Source organism: Panulirus ornatus, chromosome 12 (assembly GCF_036320965.1).
Source record: "Panulirus ornatus isolate Po-2019 chromosome 12, ASM3632096v1, whole genome shotgun sequence".
NCBI lineage: Eukaryota > Metazoa > Arthropoda > Malacostraca > Decapoda > Palinuridae > Panulirus > Panulirus ornatus.
The window spans coordinates 17432060-17458773 of record NC_092235.1 but is presented as its reverse complement, the minus strand read 5'-3'; the positions used below and the strand labels follow the sequence as shown (position 1 = coordinate 17458773).

General features: G+C 40.8%; 1 protein-coding gene across 11 annotated transcripts in view; it reads left to right on the top strand.

Moving 5' to 3' along the window:
• Positions 1-8018: 8018 nt before the first annotated feature.
• The window catches only part of tou (bromodomain adjacent to zinc finger domain 2B toutatis), a 1094933-nt gene continuing 1076237 nt past the window's right edge, over positions 8019-26714 (top strand). For 9 of the 11 annotated variants that reach the window (XM_071667371.1, XM_071667379.1, XM_071667383.1 and 6 more), the window contains exon 1: positions 8019-8174. The gene's annotated coding sequence lies outside the window, so the exon portion shown is untranslated. The remainder of the gene's footprint in view (positions 8175-26714) is intronic. The other 2 variants (XM_071667378.1, XM_071667364.1) reach the window with 1 other exon arrangement.

Below are 26714 nucleotides of genomic sequence, written 5' to 3'. Positions count from 1 at the left end.
AATATTTGTATGTAGACATTGCGATGACTGCTACAACTTCCTGCTTAAGATTCGCCATGTAAATGCTTTGGATCGTCTTTTGTGTTTGAACGGCCCATTCCTAATGTACTCGTTAACAGGTTTTACAGGGCAAGTTGATCACTCCACTGCAGGGAAAGTGAATGATGATCGGCTTTATTAAAGCTGTTTGATTTAAGGAAACTTAGTTAAAGGTGGATATTTTCCCCATGCAACTCTGCACAAGACACCAGACCGAAAAAGAACGATTAGCGTGAATGACATTCTTTAACGAAGTCTAAAATAACATAACATGAAAAAGCTAAAATAACGTAAATATAAAAAAGGCTAAAATAACGTAAATATAACAAAAAAGGCTAAAATAACGTAAATATGATATAAAAAGGCGAAAATACACGTAAATTAAGAGGCTAAGATAGAAAGTAACCTAGCATATAAAATATAGGGCTGAAATTACTTAACATAAAGAAGCTGAGACTGATTTAGCGATAACAAAAAAGTCAAACGCAACGTAACCTTGCATCGTACTCTAGCTATAACAAAAATAACGCAACGTAACCTGACTTGTAATATAAAAAAGCGAATATAAACATAACTGGTAGGCTAAAATAAACGAAACCTAGAGTATAACAAAAAGGTTAATATAAACAAAAATAAGGCTAATATAAACAACAAAAAAGGCTACAATAACATAGCCAACAAAACGTTATCGTAACAAAAAAAGGCAACAATAACATAGCCTATCCTAGTCAACTGATATCACATAGTTTAACCTAGACTTGTGTAATTACCCATACAAATCTAGTTTAACGTAACAATCAAGCAAGTTTAAACGAAATCTATCAGCCTAAACTTTCGGAACAAACTTGCGAATCAAATCAAGCTTATCTCAACTAACGTAACTGATCTAATCGATAATAGCTAATCAAATCTACATTAGGTGAAATACCGTAACCTAGCCAAGCTTAAAATTGCAAACTCAAGCTAGCGAGCCTAACCAAGCGCAGTTCAGCTAAACTAATTAATCTTTAAAAGTGATAGCAATTGATAGCAATCTTTGATAGCTAGCATTGGCAGATAGCAGTCTTTAATAGCCTAGCATACTAGCTAGCCTAGAATAACGGAACGTAAACCAATGTAACCGGACATAGCTAAGCTAAGCAAATGTTACGTAACTAAACCAAGCAAAGTATTGAAACGGGATAAATTAACCTGTATTAGCTTACCAGTGTAAAAATTTTAAGCGTAACGTAACCGAAGTGCATAACGTTACTTAACGAATTCTAAACTGGTCTAAGTGAGATGAGGTAAGCTAACGGATAAAAATACGGTTACAGAAAGATCGATCGATCATTACGGAACTGTAACCACTTCACTGTCAACGCGAACATAAGTATTTGATTGCAACTCTAAACTGTGTAATCTCAAAGTGAAATCAGTTCCAACACCATGACGGGACTGATATTGTCAGCTTCCGTTATTTCCGAGCCAGCTAAGGCTAGGCGGGTCAGCATAATCCTGGAATGTCATAGGTAAGAGACAGGCTAAAGTTTATATCGCAGCTTCAAGAACCTGCCCATTACGTTTCCAAATCTGATTGAATTATATTATATTGGTCATGATTGAAAAATGAAAATAATAGCGAATTTGCTTGTGGTTACTTGTCAGATATTTTTCATATATTTCCAGTGTATATGTTTATGAGATAATGTCAGATGATAATTTGCAATGTCAGATGATAATTTGCAGTTAGATGTGTAATGTCATTCACAGTGTATGTGAATTTATTATTATTATTATTATTATTATTTATCCCTGGGGATAGGGGATTAAGAATACTTCCCACTTATTCCCTGCGTGTCGTAGAAGGCGACTAAAAGGGGAGGGAGCGGGGGGCTGGAAATCCTCCCCTCTCGTTTTTTTTTTTAATTTTCCAAAAGAAGGAACAGAGGGGGCCAGGTGAGGATATTCCAAAAAAGGCCCAGTCCTCTGTTCTTAACGCTACCTCGCTAACGCGGGAAATGGCTAATAGTTTAAAAGAAAGATTATTATTATTATTATTATTATTATTATTATTATTAGTAGTAGTAGTAGTAGTAGTAGTAGTAGTGGACCAGCTCTAAGCTTCCTAAAACTTTAAAATAGGATAACCAACCCTCTGCTCATTTAAGCCTGGAATGACATGACTGACCTTCAGCTTAGTAAGCTTGGAGAAAAAATAATGCCGCCATAGGCAAGCTGAGTAGTACCATTTGTTATTGCTGTTACATTTGGACTATAACTTCTTTATTGTTATAAGTTAACTTTGATTTATGCTGCAGTATATCTTAGCTTGCTTAATTGACTGTTTTAAGAAGTATTGAAAGAGAAATAAGCATATTTAGATATCTTACAATGTGGCTTTGGACATCGCTGTGGAGACCATGAAAAAGTAATAGGATTTGTAAGTGTAATTTAAAACTCGGAATTTGTTTTGGGGTGGATTTTTTCTACAGTGATAAAGGTAATTATTAAATGTTATTGGATAGGTAGTTCATTGACTATATATATATATATATATATATATATATATATATATATATATATATATATATATATATATATATATATAAACCTGTTTGAACAAGTAGTTTCAATCATGACTTTTTTAAGTGACCTGTTACATATATTCATTTCATGCTTTTTGGGTCATTTATAACAAGAATGGGGCCCCAGTTTTCGTAATTGTATTTGGTCATTATTTTCTTAGCAGTGTGTGAATGTGGAGCGCTTTACGACATCCTTCACACTCCTGGCGTTGTCAGGTTCACATGTACCGTTCCCACCTGTCTCGTCCTTCGTATCTTGCCAAAGCCAGTCATTACGCGGCCAGCCGGGTCAGCCCACACACCCATCCCTCAGTTTCTCTCTTCACCGCTGGCAATATGTTATCATCTGAAGTACATTTCCGCTCCATTATTCAATACTTTCCTGTTCATGATGCTGATTACAAAGTATATACAAAGTATGACATTAACGATGAAGACATGCTGCATGAGAAGCCTAATGAACATAAAAACACTTCCTGGCCATCCCTCTCCCTTACTATTTTTGTTATACCCAAATACAGAACATATTGATAGTATTTAGTGTTGAAGACATTAATTGATGGCCTATATTTCATTGTGATATGATTCCCTGTAATTATAATAATGGTTAAAGAGAATAACAGTCAGTAAGTACGCATATAGAATAAAGAATTGATTTATGTATGAGTAGCATTACTTGAATTTTGCACTTGCTCCACCGAAATTGACATAGTCTCAAGCTGAAGCGTTCCAGAGAATTCCAAAGGACACTAGAAACGCAGTCTTAGATGTGCAAATAAAGTACGAAAGCTTTAAAATAAACAGCCTTGTAAGAACCTCTCTGACTTAAAAATTCGGAGAACGGGACTTAAATCCTGGCAAAATTTCTGATTGACAGTCTTCATTAATTTCTGTACTGTTACTGGGTATGCCCAAAGAAAACTGAAGAAAATAGCGGTGACTTTTCTTTATTCAGTATTTTATAGTACTTCAAACAAAGCTGTACTCCACCAGTCGAGGAACTAACGGATTCTGAAGGCCAGCGGGTTACAGCGAAAGTCAAATGTGAACTGTAGAACCACTTGTGAGAAACGAGACTTCGAAAAGCTTGTATGAAGTACTAGAAACTACTATTATATGGCGTCGAGAAAAAGCTCAATCGTGAAACGAACCTTGAACTGGTGTACGCAAAACGCCAGGTACTGTACCGTGGAACTGCTCTTAAAATACATTCACCTTGAGCCACTCTTCGTTGAGATACGTGGAACGACTATTTAATTATGTGGTACTTGGAACTACTCGAATAATGTGACGCATTGAATTCAGTGATAATTACACCCGCTTGAAAGTGTATATTATAGTGTGTGGGAACACCTGAAATACTTAATAACCTGAACAGTGGTTCATGGAACAACGATTAAAATGCACCGTGGCTAGAATGGTTTTTGATATGTCGAATAGAAAAAACGAAACTTTGAGTCGTAAAAGATTAGTGGTAATTAGCTCCAGCACTGAAATATGGATGGACTGCTTAACCCGTACCGTTAAGACAAATGCGAACCGAATGCTGCACAAATATACCCCCTTGACTATGCTTGTATGTAGACTCTATATTTCTCAGCTTCTTGTGCAGTTCACCACCCTTAAGGAAATAATTATGCACTTTGTTTCCTGAAGGGAAGAGTAAGTAAATAAGAGATGGGCTAATTATTTCTAACATCGTCATGAAAGTAGTAATATTTGGCGCCATGTCGATTTGCGACTCTCTCTCTCTCTCTCTCTCTCTCTCTCTCCAGTGACATGGAGGCCAAGTGTCGGCAACTCCTGTCTAGTTGCTAATCCATAAAGGGAAATATTTACACATAACAAGGTTAGCTTACTGAGGGACCTGATGTTGTCACACTTAAAGTCCAGATGTACGATGCTTGTTGGTTTGCATATCTGCCGGCAGCAAGTGCTTACCTTAGAACAGATTATAAGTAATTGGTAATGCACTTAGCACGATATATTTGACGGACAGAATCACAAGAATTTGCAGTAGGATACAGATAACTTGTCAGTGTCTCTTACCATGTTTAGGTAATCCATATTCTGTAGAAATGTATGTGCATATTAGTGACCTGTGCATATATGTGAACATATGAAATATTGTACAAGACTATACCCTATACTCATGCAATGAGCATCCCTCCTTTTCTGACTATATTGATCCATGTACTGAAAGAGTTATTTGAGCCATTGGCCTCGTGAGAAATTAATCGCAGACTCAAAATTGCACTCGGCAGATAACTAGTTGTGAAATGGTCGGCTAAGTTAGTGCAGTACGGAAATGTTACGCCTCTACTTATTTCCCATTTAGTTCCCATCACCCACACCAGCCCGAGAAAATGATTGTGTTGGCAGATACAGCTGTCTTAAAGTCATTGTACCTTAATGAAGGGGTTGCAGAGGCAGTTGGTGAGAGGAGGGGGGAGGTGTGGCCCGAACACACTCATAACGGCTGGCGTCACCAGTTGATGCAGCGGGTCACAGAGCCAAGGGCAGAGGGCAGCGCGTGACCAGGGAAACGTTAGGGTCCAGTGATTGTCTGTTTCAGGCCCTGGGACGTGGCTGCCCAAGCCAAAACCTGAACCGCTGTCTTTCGAAAAATTAGTAAGAGGAAAGATGACTAATGTTCAAGAATGTAATCATATATGTATGATATTCATAATCTTGGCTGCCACGGTTTCGAAGCTGTGCTCCACACGGGATCAGGGTTAAGTAGACTCCTTTACAGCGAGGAAGTCTTCGATGATGTGTTCCTTTCCGTCTATTGGCGATGATGAAGGCTTGTCAAACGTGACTTGTCGAACCCGGTTATCCTCACACAAGCTCGTGTTGTAGAGTGGTACTGAGGATTACTTGGATATTTGGGCTTTATGTCAATCGCCTATCAGGGTCATTATGGCCGTCAACAAATTAAAAATGGGAAAATCTTGAATACTCTTTCCAAGTGTTCAAGATAATTTCATGCTGTCATTGCATGTAATCGAATAATCTATATATGCAGCGAAAATGCTAATTCTGATATTTCAGACGAATGATTCTGTCGGGGCTCAAGTCACAATAAAGGCGTTTCTTTTCTACATAGATTCTGCTTTGGATTATCGTGTACGTGACCTTGTGCTGTGTCAGAAATCAATCCTTTAGTTACTAGTATGTTTCGCTTTCATATGCCTTCTGCTAGTCTTCACAGTCCTCTGATTTTATGGAATTGTTAAACAATCATGTAAAAAGAGAAATCCAGCCAAAGAACAAACTTCCCTTGCATGGGTGAATGCTGGAAAAAAGAGATGTGTAACCAACTTTGACGTGCGAACCAGTGAACTCTATCAAACCTTAACAATTACTTATTCCCTTAGAAAACTGTTGCCACTCACTACTCTAAAAAAGAGGAATAATGCATAATTACTTTTCTGCGGGTGAGGAAACAAGCATGAATATGTTTTTACAAGAAAGCTACCACATTTCTTTCAAGTTCTCTAGTTATTTCAGTCTACGCTCTTGTCCGTTTTCTGTGAGGAATGTACTCGCTCCCCCTCCCTCCCTCCCCCCAAAGGATGTACTGTAGAAATGCATAACTTTACCGAACTAAGTCCGTTTTGTTTCACTCTGACCCACATTCGGAGCGACGCATATGACGCCTTTACTCCTGATCAGCAGCTACTAATGAAATGTGATCAAAACTACGTTTTTTGAAAGAAGTCAGACCGACAAATAGTGCATGCGTTTAAAGAGAGGATTGCCTGAGTACAAATGTACTCGCTGAAAGTTAATCAAAACAACCACACAGATGCAAGAACAAACAAACGGTAATACACTGCAAGCTAGCAGTTCCTCCCCTCCGCACTTCATCACAGCCCGACTGCCTGCACTCCGTATCATGAAATCGGTAAATCCCCACAATCCAGTGGGCCAAGAGACTGGTGGTGGTGCATCACTCGCCTCCCACACTGCTGCTAGCAGGGGGATGTGGGGGCCGTCACGCTGGGAACTGCCACGACCGCCGCACGCCACCAAACAAGGCTTACCTCAGTCTACAACCAACATCATGGCGGGCCTTGCAGCGACGCCTGGTTAAGCTCCCGACAGTTTTCTTTTTATTTCGCCCTCAACAACCTTCCCGGTTTCGCCTTTACCATGAGGTGTTGATTCACGTACATATAGTTGTTGTATAATGATAGTAAGGATGGCGTTCACGTCACATAATTCATTATTTGTAGGAAAGGTGAAACGACAACTGCACCTTTGTGAACGATTCCGAGTTACGACGGCCAGTTATGAAATATTTCCGTTTTCGTTGAGACACTTCGCGTTCCTTACTCCAGGCTCCTCCTCCTCGCAGACCCTCCTACATCGCACAGCGTGTCCTCGCTTTCCTGATCTGAAATGAATGTTAAATAGCTGCATCATTGTTTCCATACATCTGTTTCCACTTCATCTGCTGTTACGGGGAAAAAGCATCTTGGTTGATCTGATAAATCTTCCATGTTCTTCATTTTATGCATGAGTGCATCCCGCTTTCTCCTTATTCACCTGTTATCAATATCGTCGCCTCTCCGTCAACATCTCTCCCGTTTCCTTCTTCATCGCCTTATTTCTCGAGCAGAGTATCTTTGTGGTGTCCTCCGCCACCTCTCGGCGGCTCCACAGCCTCGACACCAAATACAAGTATACGATAACTGCAGGGAAGTGCGGAGTTGCTGACTATCATTTGATCATGTACTAACCTCCAATTAAAGGCTTTACCGTTGCTCTCATGCGATCGTCCATTGTGAAGTGGTCTACTCGGGTAGTCTGTCAGTGTAATGAGAGTAACGTGACCCTTCATGAACACCGCTACTTAATTAGGAAAAATTAAGGAAGTTGGATACTGTAGCACGGGCGGATGGCTGCGAAAACCTTCAATCAATCCACCGTTTTTGTACAGCGAGCTTCTGAACAAAGATATGCGTCATTCCACCTCGATTCTTTTCTTTTCGTTCGTTTCTTAACGTTTCGGACACCATGAAGGGCGTTCTTAGTGAGAAAATTATTTAGAAGAGGCAATGAAAGATGCGTAAGGATAAGGTAGGGTAGGGAAAAATTCTCTCCAAATGTGGCACGCTACAACCAAATAAGCACGCCATGTTTGAGGCAAACGGAGCCGGGTGTTAGTCTTCATTGTGTCACCAAATCATCATATTCCTTGCATACAAATACCAATTACATCCATCATCTTGCATATCCCTTCACTGACCGTAATCACATATCCTACGGTAATAGCACTCCTCTGCACAGCTTCAGTCGTGTACATTACGCCTGTAAAGCCACAAACATATCAGTAGAGAGGCTAAATGAATGTGAAAAAGAGCAGAGCTGGTTGGAAGCGCTAGTGACGTCACGCTGCCGTCCTGTGTGTGTGCGAGAGCGCCCAAGTCCGAACAGTTTTCTCGGCGGCTAGCAGGTACAGCCCATATCTCCTCAAATGTTCACTGTAAAACACCATTAATCAGCCAAATCGCCGGTTCTTACCCGTCTGATCGAGTATATTATCGCCCAGTTCGCAAGGTAAGTGGGATTATGTAGATTATGAGTGTTTGTGGAAGAACATAAATTAGTGATGTGTGTTGCCTTGTTAAGCCTAAGCGGCAGACATACTCCCTCCCGACCGACCAAGTCTTTGTCGAGTTAAGGTGCAGCAACCCAGCCAACTCTCCCAATCCACCGCTCCACCATCAGACCGCGAATTTACCGCCACAGGTGTATAGTTCTGCTGGTTGAACAGTAAATGTGTATAGTTCAGCTAGTTGAACAGTATCATGTGTATAGTTCAGCTAGTTGAACAGTATCATGTGTATAGTTCAGCTAGTTGAACAGTGACATGTGTATAGTTCAGCTTAGTTGAACAGTAACATGTGTATTGTTCAGCTAGTTGAACAGTGACATGTGTATAGTTCTGCTGGTTGAACAGCAACATGTGTATAGTTCACTAGTTGAACAGTAACATGTGTATAGTTCAGCTAGTTGAATAGTAAGGTGTATAGTTCAGCTAGTTGAATAGTAAGGTGTATAGTTCAGCTTAGTTGAACAGTAACATGTGTATAGTTCAGCTAGTTGGAACAGTAACATGTGTAATAGTTCAGCTAGTTGAACATAACATGTGTATAGTTCAGCTAGTTGAACAGTAACATGTGTATAGTTCTGCTGGTTGAACAGTAACATGTGTATTGTTCAGCTAGTTGAACAGTGACATGTGTATAGTTCTGCTGGTTGAACAGTAACATGTGTATACCTCAGCTAGTTGAACAGTAACATGTGTATACCTCAGCTAGTTGAACAGTATCATGTGTATAGTTCAGCTAGTTAACAGTAACATGTGTATAGTTCAGCTAGTTGAACAGTGACATGTGTATCTTTCTGCTGGTTGAACAGTAACATGTGTATATTTCTGCTGGTTGAACAGCAACATGTGTATAGTTCAGTAGGTTTGAATAGAAACATGTGTATAGTTTAGCTAGTTGAACAGTATCATGTGTATAGTTCAGCTAGTTGAATAGTAAGGTGTATAGTTCAGCTAGTTGAATAGTAAGGTGTATAGTTCAGCTAGTTGAACAGTAACATGTGTATACCTCAGCTAGTTGAACAGTAACATGTGTATAGTTCTGCTGGTTGAACAGTAAATGTGTATAGTTCAGCTAGTTGAACAGTAACATGTGTATTGTTCAGCTAGTTGAACAGTAACATGTGTAATAGTTCAGCTAGTTGAACAGTAACATGTGTATAGTTCAGCTAGTTGAACAGTATCATGTGTATAGTTCAGCTAGTTGAACAGTATCATGTGTATAGTTCAGCTAGTTGAACAGTAACATGTGTATATTTCTGCTGGTTGAACAGTAACATGTGTAATAGTTCAGCTAGTTAACAGTAACATGTGTATAGTTCAGCTAGTTGAACAGTGACATGTGTATAGTTCTGTTTAAACAGTAACATGTGTATAGTTCAGTAGGTTTGAATAGAAACTTGTATAGTTCGGCAAGTTAAATAGTAACGTGCATAGTTCAACTAGTTGAACAGTAACATGTGTATAGTTCAGCTAGTTGAACAGTAACATGTGTTATAGTTCAGCTAGTTAACAGTAACATGTGTAATAGTTCAGCTAGTTGAACAGTATCATGTGTATAGTTCACTAGTTGAACAGTAACATGTGTATAGTTCAGCTAGTTGAACATAACATGTGTATAGTTCTGTTTAAACAGTAACATGTGTATTGTTCAGCTAGTTGAACAGTAACATGTGTATACCTCAGCTAGTTGAACAGTAACATGTGTATATTTCTGCTGGTTGAACAGTAAATGTGTATAGTTCAGTAGGTTTGAATAGAAACATGTGTATAGTTCTGCTGGTTGAACAGCAACATGTGTATAGTTCTGCTGGTTGAACAGTAACATGTGTATATTTCTGCTGGTTGAACAGTAACATGTGTATAGTTCTGCTGGTTGAACAGTAACATGTGTATACCTCAGCTAGTTGAACAGTAACATGTGTATAGTTCTGCTGGTTGAACAGTAACCATGTGTATAGTTCACTAGTTGAACAGTAACATGTGTATATTTCTGCTGGTTGAACAGTAACATGTGTATACCTCAGCTAGTTGAACATAACATGTGTATAGTTTAGCTAGTTGAACAGTAACATGTGTATAGTTCACTAGTTGAACAGTAACATGTGTATAGTTCAGCTAGTTGAACATAACATGTGTATAGTTCAGCTAGTTGAACATAACATGTGTATAGTTCACTAGTTGAACAGTAACATGTGTATAGTTCACTAGTTGAACAGTAACATGTGTAATAGTTCAGCTAGTTGAACAGTGACATGTGTATAGTTCAGTAGTTGAACAGTAACATGTGTATACCTCAGCTAGTTGAACACTAACATGTGTATAGTTCAGCTAGTTGAACAGTAACATGTGTATAGTTCACTAGTTGAACAGTAACATGTGTATAGTTCAGCTAGTTGAATAGTAAGGTGTATAGTTCAGCTAGTTGAATAGTAAGGTGTATAGTTCAGCTAGTTAACAGTAACATGTGTATACCTCAGCTAGTTGAACACTAACATGTGTATAGTTCACTAGTTGAACAGTAACAGTGTATAGTTCAGCTAGTTGAACACTAACATGTGTATAGTTCAGCTAGTTGAACAGTAACATGTGTATTGTTCAGCTAGTTGAACAGTAACATGTGTATAGTTCAGTAGGTTTGAATAGAAACATGTGTATAGTTCTGCTGGTTGAACAGCAACATGTGTATAGTTTAGCTAGTTGAACAGTAACATGTGTATAGTTCAGCTAGTTGAACAGTGACATGTGTATAGTTCAGCTAGTTGAACAGTAACATGTGTATACCTCAGCTAGTTGAACACTAACATGTGTATAGTTCAGCTAGTTGAACATAACATGTGTATAGTTCATAGGTTTGAATAGAAACATGTGTATAGTTCAGTAGGTTTGAATAGAAACTTGTATAGTTCGGCAAGTTAAATAGTAACGTGCATAGTTCAACTAGTTGAACAGTAACATGTGTAATAGTTCAGCTAGTTAACAGTAACATGTGTATACCTCAGCTAGTTGAACAGTAACAATGTGTATAGTTCAGCTTAGTTGAACAGTAACATGTGTATAGTTCAGCTAGTTAACAGTAACATGTGTATATTTCTGCTGGTTGAACAGTAACATGTGTATAGTTCAGCTAGTTGAACAGTAACATGTGTATACCTCAGCTAGTTGAACAGTAACATGTGTATACCTCAGCTAGTTGAACACTAACATGTGTATAGTTCAGCTAGTTGAACACTAACATGTGTATAGTTCAGCTAGTTAACAGTAACATGTGTATACCTCAGCTAGTTGAACAGTAACATGTGTATAGTTCTGCTGGTTGAACAGTAACCATGTGTATAGTTCACTAGTTGAACAGTAACATGTGTATAGTTCAGCTAGTTGAACAGTGACATGTGTATAGTTCTGCTGGTTGAACAGTAACAGTGTATAGTTCAGCTAGTTGAACAGTAACATGTGTATATTTCTGCTGGTTGAACAGCAACATGTGTATAGTTCAGCTAGTTGAACAGTAACATGTGTATAGTTCAGTAGGTTTGAATAGAAACATGTGTATAGTTCAGCTAGTTAACAGTAACATGTGTATACCTCAGCTAGTTGAACAGTAACATGTGTATTGTTCAGCTAGTTGAACAGTAACAGTGTATAGTTCAGCTAGTTGAATAGTAAGGTGTATAGTTCAGCTTAGTTGAACAGTAACATGTGTATACCTCAGCTAGTTGAACAGTGACATGTGTATAGTTCAGCTAGTTGAACAGTGACATGTGTATAGTTCTGCTGGTTGAACAGTAACAATGTGTATAGTTCAGCTAGTTGAACACTAACATGTGTATAGTTCAGCTAGTTGAACAGTAACAAGTGTATAGTTCAGTACAGTTGAGCTGGTTGAGCAGAGACAGTTGCTTAGTTAAACTGGCTGAACGGTAGCTTATGCCGTTTAGATGGCTGAACATCATGTTTTTAGTGATAGTGACAGTTGTTTCTAGTAACCCTTACAGTATTGTAACATCCTATATGGTGAACCAACTGTAACACCTCTTTAGAACGACATATACTGATGCATGTCTTTAAGGGACATGTATGTGCAGTTCCAATATGTTGATATAGTTTGACATCTGTAACGACCGCTTATGGTTATACATTGGAATGATTGCAACTTGCAGAGTTAATTCTTGGGCATGTTATGAGTGATTCACTTGCACATGTTTAAATTTATATATATATATATGGATTTGTATGTAGCATTTATGGATCTGGAGAAGGCATATGATAGAGTTGATAGAGATGCTCTGTGGAAGGTATTAAGAATATATGGTGTGGGAGGAAAGTTGTTTAGAAGCAGTGAAAAGTTTTATCGAGGATGCAAGGCATGTGTACGTGTAGGAAGAGAGGAAAGTGATTGGTTCTCAGTGAATGTAGGTTTGCGGCGGGGTTGTGTGATGTCTCCATGGTTGTTTAATTTGTTTATGGATGGGGTTGTTAGGGAGGTGAATGCAAGAGTTTTGGAAAGAGGGGCAAGTATGAAGTCTGTTGGGGATGAGAGAGCTTGGGAAGTGAGTCAGTTGTTGTTCGCTGATGATACAGCGCTGGTGGCTGATTCATGTGAGAAACTGCAGAAGCTGGTGACTGAGTTTGGTAAAGTGTGTGGAAGAAGAAAGTTAAGAGTAAATGTGAATAAGAGCAAGGTTATTAGGTACAGTAGGATTGAGGGTCAAGTCAATTGGGAGGTGAGTTTGAATGGAGAAAAACTGGAGGAAGTGAAGTGTTTTAGATATCTGGGAGTGGATCTGGCAGCGGATGGAACCATGGAAGCGGAAGTGGATCATAGGGTGGGGGAGGGGGCGAAAATTCTGGGAGCCTTGAAGAATGTGTGGAAGTCGAGAACATTATCTCGGAAAGCAAAAATGGGTATGTTTGAAGGAATAGTGGTTCCAACAATGTTGTATGGTTGCGAGGCGTGGGCTATGGATAGAGTTGTGCGCAGGAGGATGGATGTGCTGGAAATGAGATGTTTGAGGACAATGTGTGGTGTGAGGTGGTTTGATCGAGTGAGTAACGTAAGGGTAAGAGAGATGTGTGGAAATAAAAAGAGCGTGGTTGAGAGAGCAGAAGAGGGTGTTTTGAAGTGGTTTGGGCACATGGAGAGAATGAGTGAGGAAAGATTGACCAAGAGGATATATGCGTCAGAGGTGGAGGGAACGAGGAGAAGAGGGAGACCAAATTGGAGGTGGAAAGATGGAGTGAAAAAGATTTTGTGTGATCGGGGCCTGAACATGCAGGAGGGTGAAAGGAGGGCAAGGAATAGAGTGAATTGGAGCGATGTGGTATACCGGGGTTGACGTGCTGTCAGTGGATTGAATCAAGGCATGTGAAGCGTCTGGGGTAAACCATGGAAAGCTGTGTAGGTATGTGTATTTGCGTGTGTGGACGTATGTGTATACGTGTGTATGGGGGGTGGGTGGGTTGGGCCATTTCTTTCGTCTGTTTCCTTGCGCTACCTCGCAAACGCGGGAGACAGCGACAAAGTATAATAAATAAAAAAATAAAATATATATGATGTGATCATTACACGAAAGTGCACTTGGGAACTTATCGTGTTTCATTTCCCCGTGGACAAAAAGGGTGCGTGTAAGGAATAAAATGAATTGGAACGATGTGGTATACGGGGGTCGACGTTCTGTCTCGACTGAACCAGGGCATGTGAAACATCTGGGATAAACCATGGAAAGGTCTGTGGGGCCTGGATGCGGATGGGGAGCTGTGGTTTCGATGCATTACTCATGACAGCGAGATTGAGTGTGAACGAATGTGGCCTTTTTTGTCTGTTTTCCTGGCGCTACCTTACTGAAGCAGGGGGTAGCGATGCTGTTTCCTGTGGGGCGGGGTGGCGGCAGGAATGAATGAAGGCGAGCAAGTATGAATATGTACATGTGTATATGGCTGTGATGTGTATATATACTTACGTATATTTTGCTATGCATATGTAAGAGAGAGAGAGGAGAGATGGTGAGAGGAACATGCATTGAGGGAGCTGCAGAGGGTGTGCTGAAATGGTTTGGACGTTTGGAGAGGGTGAGTGACGAAAGCGCGACTAAGAGAATATAGAGAAGGTATAGAGTTTGAACATTGGGTAGGATGCGAGACCTTCAATGGATAAAGCAAATTGGAGCGATTTGGTCTACAGACAACATCCTGTCATTTGGAAACTAAGGAATGGTCTGTGGGGCCTGATTGTGTATAAGGGGATTTAGTTTCTGTGCATCATACATGACAGGTAGAGAATGGATGTGAGCGAATGAGGATATATATTTTTTATGTCCTTGGCGCTACATCGTTGACGTGGTAAATTGCGAACACATATAAGGAAAGAGCGTGTTCTTATGGCGGGATTCTACGAAAAGTCGGGGCAAACGTATTGCTCACTGCAGGAAAATCTAGTCACGAAGAACGAGGCACGTGAATCAGGTGTTGTCAAGAGAGGGAGAGAGTACCTCCCTACCACGGAAGTTTGCCATGATGGCACTGCTGCCGCAATGGCTCAACAGTTTCATTTTTTTATAACTGCGCCTCTCTGGACGGCCTCTCCTCACCTCCTCACACTTTTTTTTCCATTTAAGCTGAGACGGCATGGGCAACTGAGGCCCCAATCAATGTCATCCCTTTAACGCTGTACATATATATATATATATATATATATATATATATATATATATATATATATATATATATATATATGGATTTGTATGTAGCATTTATGGATCTGGAGAAGGCATATGATAGAGTTGATAGAGATGCTCTGTGGAAGGTATTAAGAATATATGGTGTGGGAGGCAAGTTGTTAGAAGCAGTGAAAAGTTTTTATCGAGGATGCAAGGCATGTGTACGTGTAGGAAGAGAGGAAAGTGATTGGTTCTCAGTGAATGTAGGTTTGCGGCAGGGGTGTGTGATGTCTCCATGGTTGTTTAATTTGTTTATGGATGGGGTTGTTAGGGAGGTGAATGCAAGAGTTTTGGAAAGAGGGGCAAGTATGAAGTCAGTTGGGGATGAGAGAGCTTGGGAAGTGAGTCAGTTGTTGTTCGCTGATGATACAGCGCTGGTGGCTGATTCATGTGAGAAACTGCAGAAGCTGGTGACTGAGTTTGGTAAAGTGTGTGGAAGAAGAAAGTTAAGAGTAAATGTGAATAAGAGCAAGGTTATTAGGTACAGTAGGGTTGAGGGTCAAGTCAATTGGGAGGTGAGTTTGAATGGAGAAAAACTGGAGGAAGTGAAGTGTTTTAGATATCTGGGAGTGGATCTGGCAGCGGATGGAACCATGGAAGCGGAAGTGGATCATAGGGTGGGGGAGGGGGCGAAAATTCTGGGAGCCTTGAAGAATGTGTGGAAGTCGAGAACATTATCTCGGAAAGCAAAAATGGGTATGTTTGAAGGAATAGTGGTTCCAACAATGTTGTATGGTTGCGAGGCGTGGGCTATGGATAGAGTTGTGCGCAGGAGGATGGATGTGCTGGAAATGAGATGTTTGAGGACAATGTGTGGTGTGAGGTGGTTTGATCGAGTGAGTAACGTAAGGGTAAGAGAGATGTGTGGAAATAAAAAGAGCGTGGTTGAGAGAGCAGAAGAGGGTGTTTTGAAGTGGTTTGGGCACATGGAGAGAATGAGTGAGGAAAGATTGACCAAGAGGATATATGCGTCGGAGGTGGAGGGAACGAGGAGAAGAGGGAGACCAAATTGGAGGTGGAAAGATGGAGTGAAAAAGATTTTGTGTGATCGGGGCCTGAACATGCAGGAGGGTGAAAGGAGGGCAAGGAATAGAGTGAATTGGAGCGATGTGGTATACCGGGGTTGACGTGCTGTCAGTGGATTGAATCAGGGCATGTGAAGCGTCTGGGGTAAACCATGGAAAGCTGTGTAGGTATGTGTATTTGCGTGTGTGGACGTATGTGTATACGTGTGTATGGGGGGGGGGGGGTGGGTTGGGCCATTTCTTTCGTCTGTTTCCTTGCGCTACCTCGCAAACGCGGGAGACAGCGACAAAGTATAATAAATAAATAAATAAAATATATATGATGTGATCATTACACGAAAGTGCACTTGGGAACTTATCGTGTTTCATTTCCCCGTGGACAAAAAGGGTGCGTGTAAGGAATAAAATGAATTGGAACGATGTGGTATACGGGGGTCGACGTTCTGTCTGTCGACTGAACCAGGGCATGTGAAACATCTGGGATAAACCATGGAAAGGTCTGTGGGGCCTGGATGCGGATAGGGAGCTGTGGTTTCGATGCATTACTCATGACAGCGAGATTGAGTGTGAACGAATGTGGCCTTTTTTGTCTGTTTTCCTGGCGCTACCTTACTGAAGCAGGGGGTAGCGATGCTGTTTCCTGTGGGGCGGGGTGGCGGCAGGAATGAATGAAGGCGAGCAAGTATGAATATGTACATGTGTATATGGCTGTGATGTGTATATATACTTACGTATATTTTGATATGCATATGTAAGAGAGAGAGAGGAGAGATGGTGAGAGGAACATGCAGTGAGGGAGCTGCAGAGGGTGTGCTGAAATGGTTTGGACGTTTGGAGAGGGTGAGTGACGAAAGCGCGACTAAGAGAATATAGAGAAGGTATAGAGTTTGAACATTGGGTAGGATGCGAGACCTGCAATGGATAAAGCAAATTGGAGCGATTTGGTCTACAGACAACATCCTGTCATTTGGAAACTAAGGAATGGTCTGTGGGGCCTGATTGTGTATAAGGGGATTTAGTTTCTGTGCATCATACATGACAGGTAGAGAATGGATGTGAGCGAATGAGGATATATATTTTTTATGTCCTTGGCGCTACATCGTTGACGTGGTAAATTGCGAACACATATAAGGAAAGAGCGTGTTCTTATGGCGGGATTCTACGAAAAGTCGGGGCAAACGTATTGCTCATGCAAAGGGAAAAACTAGTCACGAAGAAAAGAGGGACGTGAATCAGGTGTTGTCAAGAGAGGGGGAGAGTACCTCCCTACCACGGAAAATTTGCCATGATGGCACGCTGCCGCAATGGCTCCCCGGGTTTTTTTTTTTTTATAACTGCGCCTCTCTGGGGGCCCCCCCCTCCCTCCTCACAAATTTTTTTTTTCCCTTTAAGCTGGGGAAGTCGAGAACATTATCTCGGAAAGCAAAAATGGGTATGTTTGAAGGAATAGTGGTTCCAACAATGTTGTATGGTTGCGAGGCGTGGGCTATGGATAGAGTGGTGCGCAGGAGGATGGATGTGCTGGAAATGAGATGTTTGAGGACAATGTGTGGTGTGAGGTGGTTTGATCGAGTAAGTAACGTAAGGGTAAGAGAGATGTGTGGAAATAAAAAGAGCGTGGTTGAGAGAGCAGAAGAGGGTGTTTTGAAATGGTTTGGGCACATGGAGAGAATGAGTGAGGAAAGATTGATCAAGAGGTTATATGTGTCGCAGGTGGAGGGAACGAGGAGAAGAGGGAGACCAAATTGGAGGTGGAAAGATGGAGTGAAAAAGATTTTGTGTGATCGGGGCCTGAACATGCAGGAGGGTGAAAGGAATAGAGTGAATTGGATCGATGTGGTATACCGGGGTTGACGTGCTGTCAGTGGATTGAATCAGGGCATGTGAAGCGTCTGGGGTAAACAATGGAAAGCTGCGTAGGTATGTATATTTTGCGTGTGTGGACGTATGTATATACATGTGTATGGGGGTGGGTTGGGCCATTTCTTTCGTCTGTTTCCTTGCGCTACCTCGCAAGCGCGGGAGACAGCGACAAAGCAAAAAAAAAAAAATATATATATATATATATATATATATATATATATATATATATATATATATATATATATATATATATATATATATATGTGTGTGTGTGTGTGTGTGTGTGTGTGTGGAAGTCGAGAACATTATCTCGGAAAGCAAAAATGGGTATGTTTGAAGGAATAGTGGTTCCAACAATGTTGTATGGTTGCGAGGCGTGGGCTATGGATAGAGTGGTGCGCAGGAGGATGGATGTGCTGGAAATGAGATGTTTGAGGACAGTATGTGGTGTGAGGTGGTTTGATCGAGTAAGTAACGTAAGGGTAAGAGAGATGTGTGGAAATAAAAAGAGCGTGGTTGAGAGAGCAGAAGAGGGTGTTTTGAAATGGTTTGGGCACATGGAGAGAATGAGTGAGGAAAGATTGATCAAGAGGTTATATGTGTCGCAGGTGGAGGGAACGAGGAGAAGAGGGAGACCAAATTGGAGGTGGAAAGATGGAGTGAAAAAGATTTTGTGTGATCGGGGCCTGAACATGCAGGAGGGTGAAAGGAGGAAGATAGAGTGAATTGGATCGATGTGGTATACCGGGGTTGACGTGCTGTCAGTGGATTGAATCAGGGCATGTGAAGCGTCTGGGGTAAACAATGGAAAGCTGCGTAGGTATGTATATTTGCGTGTGTGGACGTATGTATATACATGTGTATGGGGGTGGGTTGGGCCATTTCTTTCGTCTGTTTCCTTGCGCTACCTCGCAAACGCGGGAGACAGCGACAAAGCAAAAAAAAAAAAAATATATATATATATATATATATATATATATATATATATATATATATATATATATATATATATATATATATATATATTGATCACACTTGTTTGTGATGATAATTATGAAGGTGAAATCGCAGTTCAGTAGTTTATATGATTTTACTTTACGTAATTTTTCATAGAGACAATCCACGTCATCAGGTGGCAATCATTACTACAGTTATTTAAATCCCAAGATCAACAGTGGACGAATAGGAACTCTGTCTCGTCGAAGACCTCTTCTCTGGAGTCCATCATTTCCCAGCTCCTGCGTGGAGTGTCGTCTCGAAGTTGCGAGATTCCCAGGATACTGGGTCTTTGGGTTGTACAGTTACAATACTCCTCATCCCGTGAACCAGGAACCTGGATGACCAGATCATATTCCATAGCCAAGAATTCACGATGATAAAACACAACCCGCCTTGTTGTACCCCAGTTATCCAAGACTCTGATCTTGGCTAGATCTCTTATTATCCAAGATCCGCTCAGCCAGAATCATGATTATCCAAGACTTTTCTGAGGCTCCATTCACGGACAAAGTCCACCTCGAGGCCGGTCCTTGGTTGAAGTAGAGAGAGAGGTTAATGAAGGGGTAAAAGGAGAGAGAAGGTAAAGAATTTACGAATTTGGAGGAAGTGAAAAGTCTGTTATTTACGTTGATCTAGGTCTTGGCTATCGGAAAGGACATGAGAGGGTAGGGAATTCCAAAGCTTCGAGCCGTAGGTGAAGAAACGGTTATCATAACGGCCTACCCTTGACTTGCCAACGGCCACACAGCAGCTTGCCGAGTATTGCGTGGTCTAACCATTGGTTAGGCACACAAGCAACAAGCTCTCGGGACCAGAAACCAACGTAATACCTACAGAAGAGGGAAAGTGAACCAACGTTACGGCGCAGGGCAAGGGGGGCCAAGTTTGGAAGTTAGCCTGGGAGGGTTGATAAGTCGGACCGCTTTCGACTCGCCTCTGTCAAGTAAGGATGCAGAGAGAGCTGCCAGAATCAAGATAATCCAGAATCCTCCTTCGCTAGAACCTCTGTTATCCAAGACCCTCCCCCCTTCGCTAGAACCATGGTTATCCAATACTCCCCTCTGCTGGTACCTTGGCTATGCAGTACTCCCCCCCTTAGCTAGAACCTTGGTTGTTCGTGACCCGCTTTGCCGGAAACCGGATTAAAACTTTGATTGTGATTTTACACGTAGATAGCGGTATGTGCTGTGACGTGTCTGATGTGGCATAGTTATGTTAACAGAAAAAAGAATAAGAAAAAAATATAGAATGCTGGTTGGCAGTGTTGCCAGCGAAGCGGTTTAGGGATGAGACATTAGCAATGATGGATGTGCAGGATTATGTTTACATATACGATCATATTTTACAGATGATTTGGGTGACTGTCTCTCGTGTTTGATGTTATTTACGGACACCACTTTACAGAGAAAGTTTTAGATATACGTGTTTATATATATATATATATATATATATATATATATATATATATATATATATATATATATATATATATATATCTTCTTTCAAACTATCGCCATTTCCCGCATTAGCGAGGTAGCGTTAAGAACAGAGGATTGGGCCTTTGAGGGAATATCCTCACCTGGCCCCCTTCTCTGTTCCCTCTTTTGGAAAATTAGAAAAAAAAAAAAACGAAAGGGGAGGATTTCCAGCCCCCCCGCTCCCTCCCCTTTTAGTCGCCTTCTACGACGCGCAGGGAATACGTGGGAAGTATTCTTTCTCCCCTATCCCCAGGGATAATATATATATATATATATATATATATATATATATATATATATATATATATATATATATATATATATATATATATATGACAAGGCATGTTAGGATATCATACACGTTAGGCAGTGGTAACATTGATTTAGATTTAAGATAGCATCATACTCTTTTTTTTAGGGGGTAATTTAGACGTCCATCTGTTTCGAATGACATGGCAGCACATGTTATTCAGACATTTATATTTCTGGTGACACTAGCATCAGCACCTGTTACCCTCACACCTGTCCGTCAAGAAAACGTGCCGTTACAACTTGTTTGATAACAGCTTGCAGCAGTGTAGCGTTACCTAGGTGTAGACACCTGTTATCGTTACACCTACTTAGTAACTTTATTGTTACATATTCTTAGAATGATGTTTAGATTATGACTTTTAGGAACACTGGTTATACTTACACCTGTTTGATATGACATTAGTAGCTTTTTAGCAACACAGTGGCACCTGTTTTTAGTGATGTTAACAGCTGTTGGGGATGTTCTCCGGAAACGTTCGCAGAAACTCTTGTTGCTGCCACCTGTTGAGTGTGGCAAATCCATGATATGGGTATAGTTCTACTGGTTGAACAGTAACATGTGTATAGTTCTGTTTGAACAGTAACATGTGTATAGTTCTGCTGGTTGAACAGTAACATGTGTATAGCTCTGCTGGTTGAACAGCAACATGTGTATAGTTCAGTAGGTTTGAATAGAAACATGTGTATAGTTCAGTAGGTTTGAATAGAAACATGTGTATAGTTCAGTAGGTTTGAATAGTAAGGTGTATAGTTCAGCTAGTTGAACAGTAACATGTGTATAGTTCAGCTAGTTGAACAGTAACATGTGTATTGTTCAGCTAGTTGAACAGTAACATGTGTATAGTTCAGCTAGTTGAACAGTAACATGTGTATAGTTCAGCTAGTTGAACAGTAACATGTGTATAGTTCAGCTAGTTGAACAGTAACATGTGTATTGTTCAGCTAGTTGAACAGTAACATGTGTATAGTTCAGCTAGTTGAACAGTAACATGTGTATAGTTCAGCTAGTTGAACAGTAACATGTGTATAGTTCTGCTGGTTGAACAGTAACATGTGTATAGTTCTGCTGGTTGAACAGCAACATGTGTATAGTTCAGCTAGTTGAACAGTAACGTGTGTATAGTTCAGCTAGTTGAACAGTAACATGTGTATAGTTCAGTAGGTTTGAATAGAAACATGTGTATAGTTCAGCTAGTTGAATAGTAAGGTGTATAGTTCAGCTAGTTGAACAGTAACATGTGTATAGTTTAGCTAGTTGAACAGTAACATGTGTATAGTTCAGTAGGTTTGAATAGAAACATGTGTATAGTTCAGCTAGTTGAATAGTAAGGTGTATAGTTCAGCTAGTTGAATAGTAAGGTGTATAGTTCAGCTAGTTGAACAGTAACATGTGTATAGTTCAGCTAGTTGAACAGTAACATGTGTATAGTTCAGCTAGTTGAACAGTAACATGTGTATAGTTCAGCTAGTTGAACAGTAACATGTGTATAGTTCAGCTAGTTGAACAGTAACATGTGTATAGTTCAGCTAGTTGAACAGTAACATGTGTATAGTTCAGTAGGTTTGAATAGAAACTTGTATAGTTCGGCAAGTTAAATAGTAACGTGCATAGTTCAACTAGTTGAACAGTAGCATGTGTATAGTTCAGCTAGTTGAACAGTGACATGTGTATAGTTCAGCTAGTTGAACAGTAACATGTGTATACCTCAGCTAGTTGAACAGTAAAATGTGCATAGTTCAGCTAGTTGAACAGTAGCATGTGTATATTTCTGCTGGTTGAACAGTAACATGTGTATAGTTCAGCTGGTTGAACAGTGACATGTGTATCTTTCTGCTGGTTGACAGTAACATGTGTATAGTTCTGCTGGTTGTACAGTAACATGTGTATAGTTCAGCTAGTTGAACAGTAACACCTGTATAGTTCAGTGACGTTTATAGTTTGTACAGTTGAACTGGTTGAGCAGAGACAGTTGCTTAGTTAAACTGGCTGAACGGTAGCTTATGCAGTTTAGATGGCTGAACATCATGTTTTTAGTGATAGTGACAGTTGTTTCTAGTAACCCTTACAGTATTGTAACATCCTATATGGTGAACCCAACTGTAACACCTCTTTAGAACGACATTTACAGTGATGCATGTCTTTAAGGGACATGTATGTGCAGTTCCAATATGTTGATATAGTTTGACATCTGTAACGACCGCTTATGGTTATACATTGGAATGATTGCAACTTGCAGAGTTAATTCTTGGGCATGTTATGAGTGATTCACTTGCACATGTTTATAATGACACATGTTTAAATTTATATATATATATATATATATATATATATATATATATATATATATATATATATATATATATATATATCCCTGGGGATAGGGGATTAAGAATACTTCCCACGTATTCCCTGCGTGTCGTAGAAGGCGACTAAAAGGGGAGGGAGCGGGGGGCTGGAAATCCTCCCCTCTCGTTTTTTTTTTTTTTTTTCCCCAAAAGAAGGAACAGAGGGGGGCCAGGTGAGGATATTCCAAAAATGGCCCAGTCCTCTGTTCTTAACGCTACCTCGCTAACGCGGGAAATGGCGATTAGTTTAAAAGAAAAGAAAAAAAAAATATATATATATATATATATATATATATATATATATATATATATATATATATATATATATATATTTTATTTAACATAGCCGGAGCCTCCCGCATTAGCGAGGTATCGCAGGGTAAGAGACCCATACATATACATGTGTATACACATACACATGTATATACATAAACGCCCACACGCGCACATATACATACATATACATTTCAGCATATACATACATATGCATACACAGACATACACATATATACACATGTACATATCCATACTTGCTGCCTGCATCCATTCCCGTCGCCATCCCGCCATACACGAAATAGGAGCGCCAGGATCAAACAACAAAGGCCACATTCGTTCACACTCAGTTTCTAGCTATCATGTGTAATGCACCGACACCACAGCTCCCTTTCCACATCCAGGCCCCACAGACCTTTCCATGGTTTACCCCCGACGCTTCAGATGCCCAGGTTCATTCCATTGACAGCACGTCGACCCCGGTATGCCACATCGTTCCAATTCGCTGTATTCCTTGCACGCCTATCTCCCTCCTGTATGTTCAGGCCCCGATCGCTCAAAATCTTTTTCACTCCATTCTTCCTCCTCCAGTTTTGTCTCCCGCTTCTCCTTCTTCCCTCCACCTCTGACACATATATCCTCTTTGTCAATCTTTTCTCACTTATTCTCTCCAAGTGTCCAAACCATTTCAACACACCCTCTTCTATCTCAACCAGACTCTTTTTATTACCACACATCTCTTTTACCCTTTCATTACTTACTCGATCAAACCACCCCACACCACATATTGTCCTCAAACATTTCATTTCCAACACATCCACCCTCCTCCACCCAACCTTATCTATAGCCCATGCCTCGCAACCATATAACTTTGTTGGAACCACTATTCCTTCAAACATACCCATTTTTGCTCTCCGAGATAACGTTCTCGCCTTCCATACATTCTTAACGCTCCCAGAATCTTTGCTCCCTCCCCCACCCTGTGACTCACTTCCGCTTCCATGGTTCCATCCGCTCCTGAATCCACTCCCAGATGTCTAAAACGCTTCATTTCCTCCAGTTTTTCTCCATTCAAACTTACTTCCCAATTTACTTGTCCCTCAACCCTACTGAACCGAATGACCTTACTCTTATTCACATTTACTCTCAATTTTCTTCTTTCACACACTTTACCAAACTCAGTCTCCAACTAATGCAGTTTTTCACCCGAATCAACCACCAACGCTGTATCATCAGCGAACAACAACTGACTTACTTCCCATGCCTTCTCATCCAAAACAGACTGCATACTTGCACCTCTCTCCAAAACTCTTGCATTCACATCCCTAACAACCCCATCCGTAAACAAATTAAACAACCATGGAGACATCACGCACCCCTGCCGCAAACCAGCATTCACTGGGAACCAACCACTCTCCTCTTTTCCTACTCGTACACATGTTGGGTAGTAATGAAGTGGCTTGGATGAGAGGGAATCAGTGCACTTGCATAGAACTGAGTGGACTTCATGTTGAGGTAAGATTGTTTTGAAAGTATTTTGTCTCGTGCAGGTTTCCTTAATTGTTAATTCCTTTCCATTTCTCGTAATATGGTTATGTGGTGACAGACTGGAGCGACCTCAGAATTCATCTCACGGGAATATTTGTGTAATTAACTCTCTGCAGGATGGTAAGACATTTAGCCTAGCCTCTGCAGGATGGTAAGGCATGTAGCCTAGCCTCTGCAGGATGGTAAGACATATAGCCTAGCCTCTGCAGGATGGTAAGACATGTAGCCTAGCCTGTGCAGGATGGTAAGACATGTAGCCTAGCCTCTGCAGGATGGTAAGACTTAGCCTAACCTCGATTTATGCGCCTTACCTCCATTTGCCATTTAGGTTGAGCTAGAATTTATCAGCTGTGCACCAGACCGTTACTGGGGCGTGTAACAATCCTTAACTACTATTCCTTATTGTACGTTTAGCTTCATTCATAAGCATATCCATCTGTAGACATGGGGTCATGGCAGATCAGTTACATAATTAGAAAAATATCATCAGGCATAGAAGGTGGTCCTGCGGAACACTACTTGCTATTTGAAAAGGTCACCTCTAGCATGTGTGATCTGTACCATGTACGTCGTATGCGGTCCATCGAAAGAGGCGAAGCTTGCCTTGTACGTACGAGAAATCCAGTATCTTTTAAGCAGTTTTTCCTCTTGGCAGTACAAACACATGCAGTCCATCCACGTATCTCTCTTCCTCTCCCTGTTTATGGTGAGGTAGTTTGCCCTTTGCAAATACTTTGCTCTCTGACCCTTATCCAGACGGACCCATGTTTGTCAGTGAAGCTAGCCTGTAATTTAGCAAGTCTTTATATTCTCTCTCTCTCTCTCTCTCTCTCTCTCTCTCTCTCTCTCTCTCTCTCTCTCTCTCTCTCTCTCTCTCTCTCTCTCCTTGTCTTTCTTAAAAAACAAGTACGATTTTTGTTGTGTTCCTCTCCTTCGGTAGTGTTCCCTCCCCCCAGGATATTCTTAAGCAACGTACCAAATGGCTTGTCAGTGTTGTACTCATCCGTTGAATACAAAGGATGAGAAACCATCGGGGTCATGAGCCTCTATACTTAGATGCAGATCCTTCTTAAGGTGATTTGTATCGCGTGCAGTGATGTCAGTGGTTACCATGCTCCGTCCTGCAGTCCATCTAGGTTGTGGTGGAGGCAACATAACTCCCACTTCGATTAGGTTTTGAAGGTGATATCTACATTTTATTCTTCTTCTCCTCGACCCTCTCTTTCGTCTGCTGTCTCGACCCAAGTCTTTCAGTCTGATTTTATGTTCGGTTACGAGCGATTTGTTCCCAACGAGTCCATTGAACAGTTTAAGATAAAAACAACACTGGACTCCCGTCCTGAGATTTTGAGTTGTTAGGTCATCATTTTTTCTCCTCCCGACTCTGGCTTCCTATGGTTGGCACTCTTATTAGAGTATTTAGTGTCCCTACTGCCATTTAAAGAGCCACAGTTTTTCTAGCGTCTACGATGTTCAGAAGATTTTCAGCTGGGAAGCCTTTCTTTAGTCTCCCTGTTGGACCACGAATGCATGAAAGCTTCCACCTCTCCCCTCCACATTGATGATCCCATTTGCCTAATCCGTAACTGTAACTGTACAGCGACACCTGCCACGTGCTGTCACACCTGTACCTGTCCAGTGACGCACGTGACTGATGGCTTACACCTGTCTACCACACTAGTACAACCAGTGTTACGTGCCCCAGGAGCAATACGCCTCACCCGGGGCTGTACAGTGTTTTCTCGCTACAGCAACACCAGTACGGTAACACCTTCGTAGGAATCAGTACATCTCCATCTGTCACATCAACGGCAGTGTTACCTCATGCTGAAGAACATTATTGCAAGACTTGTAACGTTGAAATAACTGTAGTGACAGTTGTAGCTGCAGTATTACAGTAACACTTTCTCAACAAGCTGCTAAGCGTC